This window comes from Triturus cristatus, chromosome 4_1 (genome assembly GCF_964204655.1).
Source record: "Triturus cristatus chromosome 4_1, aTriCri1.1, whole genome shotgun sequence".
Taxonomy (NCBI): domain Eukaryota; kingdom Metazoa; phylum Chordata; class Amphibia; order Caudata; family Salamandridae; genus Triturus; species Triturus cristatus.
In genome coordinates this window covers 816,361,251-816,367,292 of record NC_140585.1, presented here as the reverse complement: position 1 = coordinate 816,367,292, position 6,042 = coordinate 816,361,251, and positions in this window count along the sequence as shown.

Genomic DNA, 6,042 nt, shown 5'->3' with positions numbered 1-6,042 from the left:
CTATGACGCGGTAGCTGCGCGGAACCCGCGAAGTATTTAACATTTAAAAAAACATATATATGTATTTCATGTGAATATTAATTGAAGGCACACTCTAAACTAGTCTTAAAAGTAATATATTTTTGCATCTAATCCTATAATTTTTTTTAATTCAATTTCGCGGATGCGCGCTGGGTGCGTGCTGCATACGCGCAGGGTGCGCGGATCCCATGTGACCTGCAAAAAAAGAGATTTGATTGGTTCATTACACTTCCTCTTCTAACTATTGAAAGACCCCACCCATTTCAATCATTCTTCTTTGACCTTCTTTAGAGAACCATCTCTTTGGAGAGAAGAAGATTTTTTAGACTAAGTTTACACTTAGCTCTAACTTTTTTCAACCAAAAATGGCTTCAGGGTAGCAGGCATCACTTGCATCTCCTCATATTTCTGAGGATGAATTTGTGGAGGAGGCACCACCCAAAGAACGTTTTTCTTCAGTGGTGTGGACATTTTTTACTTTTCCAGAGGGGCAGAATAAGATCAATGCCACCTTGGTCACGTGCAAGATTTGCAAAAGAGTCCTGTCGCGAGGGGATCCTAACAAGAAATACTCGTGCGGCACGGCAAGTATGATGAAGCACACGAGGACCCTTCATCCGAACAATCTTGCACGAGAAGAGTGCAGATGGATGAGAAACACTCCTGCTCCTGTGCCTTCCACCTCATCGCAGCAGAGCACATCAAGAGTGCATCCATCAGCCCAAACCTTGGACATCCGTCCTCAATTTCAATTTTTAAAAGTGCTTTGCACTAAGTGCAATGCGACTTTGTGCTATGGTGAGCAGTCGATCGATCTGATCTGCCGCCGGCAAGAAAGTCACATTTGCTAGTTTTAAAAAAAGTTTTTTTATTGTTCCCTGATGTTCATTGTTTGGTTTCTCCTGTTTTTTTTTTGTTTGTTTTTTTGCAGAAAAACCCCCAAAAAATTAAAATTGTTCAGAAAACCCCCCAAAAATTATAAAAGAAGAAAGAAGAAAAAAAAAAGTTCCTGTAAGAACTAACCTTCCTGGTTTAAAAAAAGAGCTACATTTCTTTGTTAGTGTGTGAAAGTTTAGATGAATGTATGTGTAGTACGTAATTGACTGAATGAATGCATTAGTAGCGTATCGTGAATGTATAAGTGCAGAACTATGAGGAAGTGCTGCAGCATCACACAGTAACCTCTTTAACTGCTGTGTGCTGTAGTACTTCCGAAGCACAGGGATGCAACATATGTACATAAATATGTTGCAAATCTATGCTTATGTCTGCGCGGCTGCTTAAACTGTAGCCATGTGGTGACACAGGCACCCTTGCACCATAGTGCAAGGATATCTGTGTCATGTGCTGTTTGTTTTTCTACAGGAAGACACACCTTCCTGCACAAAAACAATGAGAAAATGCATTTTTCTCCTTCAATGTATGCTGAACATTTCAGCATGCATTGAAGATATAAAAATGTGGAGAAATTAAAACAATTCTCCTTGTTGTGCTTTCCTACACCAATTTTAGAATGGTGCAACATTCACACACATAATGAGATTTATGATTTCTGATAAATCTAGACATGTGTCTTGTTCTATGAGTATTAAGTGCAATCATGCACAACAACAATTATAGAACACCCTTTCAACACAAAGTGGTCTACATGATGAGGTTGTATTTACATGGAGTATAAAAAGTGCCTTTTCCTCTCTTTGTAAATATGAGAGTATCTTACACAATAACTATGTTACAAAAAGTGAAATATTTCAGTTTTTAAAATTCCTTGCAAATGAAAAAAGGTAAGCACAGAGTTTTGTCTGCAAAGATGTTCAAAGAAGAATGATTGAAATAATTGCGGTCCTTCATAGCTAGAATGGGAATATTATGAACCCCTCAAATCTCTTTTTTTGCAGGTCACATGATATCTGATTATGGTCAGATTTCGAAACTACATAGGCATAAACAGAGTGTTTTTAGAAACATGTTTCAACTTTGTAGCTTCTTGCAGACCTCCTCATTCTGCATATTGAGACTTACCTTCACAGTAATAGGAATAAAAAATGGTACACATTTTTTTCAAATTTTCATTCCAATCTACATTCATAAAAATTGCTTATTTTAAAATGTTGGATCTGTGAAAGAAAAGGAAAAAAATTATAACATGTAATCATACATTTTTTACAACACAGCATAATTTCCACAAAGTAATTATTTTGCCTTTTTTGCTGTTCGCAGAATATATTAAATTTCACTAAAAATAGTGATTTCAATTGTACTCATCACTTAACAGCGGGCAAAAAAAACAATCTCAAAGATTGTTAAAAAAAAAAACAACATGCTGTTCCAAACAAAAACACAAGATACAAATCACAGATATATAAAATGCATACAGCTAACAAAATGTTATAAGTTTAACTTACAAAAACTGTAAATGTTGTCGCTTTAAAATATTCACCGAATCTAAGGATGAATTTTTGGAGGATGCACCACGACCACAACGTTTTCCTTCAGTGGTGTGGAAATTTTCTACTTTTCTCGAGGGGCAAACAAAGATCAATGCCACCTTCGTCACGTGCAAGATTTGCAAAAGAGTTCTGTTACGAGGGGATCCTAACAAAAAATACTCGTGCGGCACGGCAAGTATGATGAATCACCTAAGGACCCTTCAACCAAACAATCTTGCACGAGAAGAGTGCAAACGGATGAGAAACACTCCTGTTATGTATCTGTAAAAAAGAATCACAAGTAAATGTATATTAATAACTTTCAAATTTATACTATTCCATTACTGTACAAACACATTTTATATAAAAACTGACTAAGAAACTATAGCCCTGAACCACAAGTGTGACGATTGTTAAAACACTACATGCATAGTGCATACTACTTTGAAGCAGTTCATGCCCTAAAGCCTACCTCACTAAAAAACTACATGCTAACTGACTAAATAATTACAGTACTATAAGGAGACACACTGGGTGAGTGACAGGGTGTTTGCTAGAAGTGTATGAACACTAACTAGGGAGTTGAAGGTGTGAAAGACAACTGTGTAGGTGATTAGAAGACTGCATCCATACTGGATAGGCATTTAAAGCAGTCCATGTGCTAAGGCCTGGCTTACTGCATGAGTACTTGGATACTGACTGAATGATTAGAGTACAGCAAGGAGAGTGCCTAGGTGAATTTATAAGTGGTAGGCTTTTCGCACAGGAAATGGATTAGTAATTGGTACTGAATGGGTCACTAGAGGAGTGCAAAGGGAGTGACAGAATGTTTGATGGACTGTATGGATACTGACTAGGGAATTGAAAGTGTGAAAGACACGTTTCTAGGTGGTTAGAAGACTGCATACATAGTGGATAGGGGTTTGAAGCAGTCCATGTGCTAAGCCCTGGCTCAGTGCATGAATACATAGGCACTGACTGAGTGATTAGAGTACTGCAAAGATAGTATCTTGGTGAATTTATAAGTGTTTGGGTATTGGCACAGTGAGTGGATTAGTACATGGTGCTGAATGGGTCACTAGAGGACTGCAAAGGGAGTTACCGGGTGTTTCCTGGAAGTGTATGGATACTGACTAGCGAATTGAAAATGTGAAAGACAAGTGTATAGTAAGTTAGAAGACTGCATGCATACTGCATAGACATTTGAAGCAATCTATGTGGTAATGTATGGTTCACAACATGAGTACTTGGAAACTGACTAAATCATCAGACTACTGCTAGGTTAGTGCCTGGGTAAAACTTTAAAATGTTCAGTTCTGGCACAGTGAAGAAAATAGTACATGGTACTGCACTTTAGTGTCAAACCCTGACTCATTTTATTAATGCATATGCAAAGAATAGCTTCTAAAGCTACTAAAACTTGACAACATGACCGATTTTAAAACAGTTATATGTCATCAAATACACTATGTTACCAAATGCTTCTCTCACAATCCTTACCCAAATGTACACAGACTCACAGTGTGATTTTAGACAAGCAACACTATCCCTAGCAGTTTACCAAAACTCATTCACCAGTCTAGAAGAGGTAATGGTACTGCACACAATCTACATATTTAAGTACAGCACATTAGTGTCAAAGCATGACTCATTTAATCAACGCATAAGCAAAGACTGGCTTCTAATGCTACTAAAACTTGACAACATGACAGGTTTTAAAAGAGTTATCTGCTAAAAAGTACACAATGTTACCAAATGCTTCTCTCACAGTGGTTCCCAAATGCACTCAGACTCACAGTGTGATTCTAGAGAACAACCACTATACCTAGGAGTTTACCAAAAATCATTCACTACTGTGAAACTGATAAGGGAACTGCACACAATCTACATATTTCAGGACTGCACTTTTGTGTCAAAGCCTGACTCATTTAATAAAAGCATAAGCAAAAACTGGCTTCTAATTCTACAAAAACTTGACAACATGACAGGTTTTAAAACAATTATCTGTCAGCAAATACACAACATTACCAAATACTTCTATCACAGTGGTTCCCAAATGCACACAGACTCACAGTGTGATTCTAGACAAGCAACACTATCCCTAGCAGCCTAACAAAACTCATTCACTACAGTGCAAGTGGTAAGGGAACTGCACACAATCTACATATTTCAGGACTACACTTTTGTGTCAAAGCCTGACTCATTTAATCAAAGCATAAGCAAAAACTGCCTTCTAATGCCACTAAAACTTGACAACATGACAGGTTGTAAAACAGTTATCTGTCAGAAAATACACAATGTTACCAAATGCTTCTCTCACAGTGGTTCTCAAATGCACACATACTCACTGTGTGATTCTAGACAAACAACACTATCCCTTCCACTATACCAAAACACATTTCTTCATCTAGAAGGAGTACTACATTTTAATATAGAAACATAACTCATTTCACAAATTCATAAACCATGACTGGTTTCTAATTCTACCAAAATATACAAACAGCACAGTTATCTGTCTGCAAACACATGAAAAACACAAATGCTTATCACAGAATGGTTTCTACATGCACACACACTGTCAATAAGATTGTAGAGAAATAAAGTACTCCCTACACTTTAGCAGGAGAAATACATTAGTCTGATTAAAATCAAAATAGTCTACATACATCCCCTCACAATTAAATAACTCACCTTTCAAGTTGTTTTGTAGATTAAGAAGTATATCAGTCAAACACCAGATTTTCTTTTACAGAATCTCTGCACTGTGCACCTCTCAGCAAAAACAAAGAATGGAAACGTTTCCCTTTCATTTTCCACACATATACATGTAAACATCAAATCACAATCCTTCACACATAAATTCAAAAGCAAACACACATTTCTATTGGTTAAACATTTCAACCCTTTCCAAATGAAATACATTTCAACCCTTCCCCCAATCTGCCTTCTGCCTGTTACCATAGAAACAGGTCATGGAACACTGCACTGAGCACACTGGTCGCAAGTTCAGAACACAATGTTGCTAAACAAGACAGCAAGTGTGCTTGACTTTTCAACATATCAGCTTATCATATATAATGTTCCTTACAATCAGTTTTTGTTAACCAATAAGAATCATGCCTTTAAAAAACAGAAATATACACCCTACCTTTCAGTGTAGAAAGTTGTCATACAACCAATGATTTCTTGTCTTTTTTCAATTTTTTTTCCCTTGGATCCGCGCACCCAACCCGAGAGGATCCGTGCACCAAATGCGATAGAATGCGCGCACTGTGCGCGCATTCCGCCGTTTTATTTTTTTAAAAAGGGGGCGCCAGGGGGTCCTTCTGGGACCCCCTAAGCACCTCTACAGGGTCAGAGTATTTCCACTTTGCCCCCTTTATATGTTTTACACACTTATTCCCCTTGCTTCTTCAGCCTCACTTCTACCGAGGCAGAAAATGGCCGCCAACAGTTCCTGGTTTCGAATGTAGACAGAAACTCGACAGCCAATTAGCATTCAGCGCGCGATCGGGAGGGTGCGCGCTTGGTTTGGGGAGGGTGCGCTTGCGGTGCGGGTAGGGTCCGCGGATCCTCCCCGGCCATAGATATA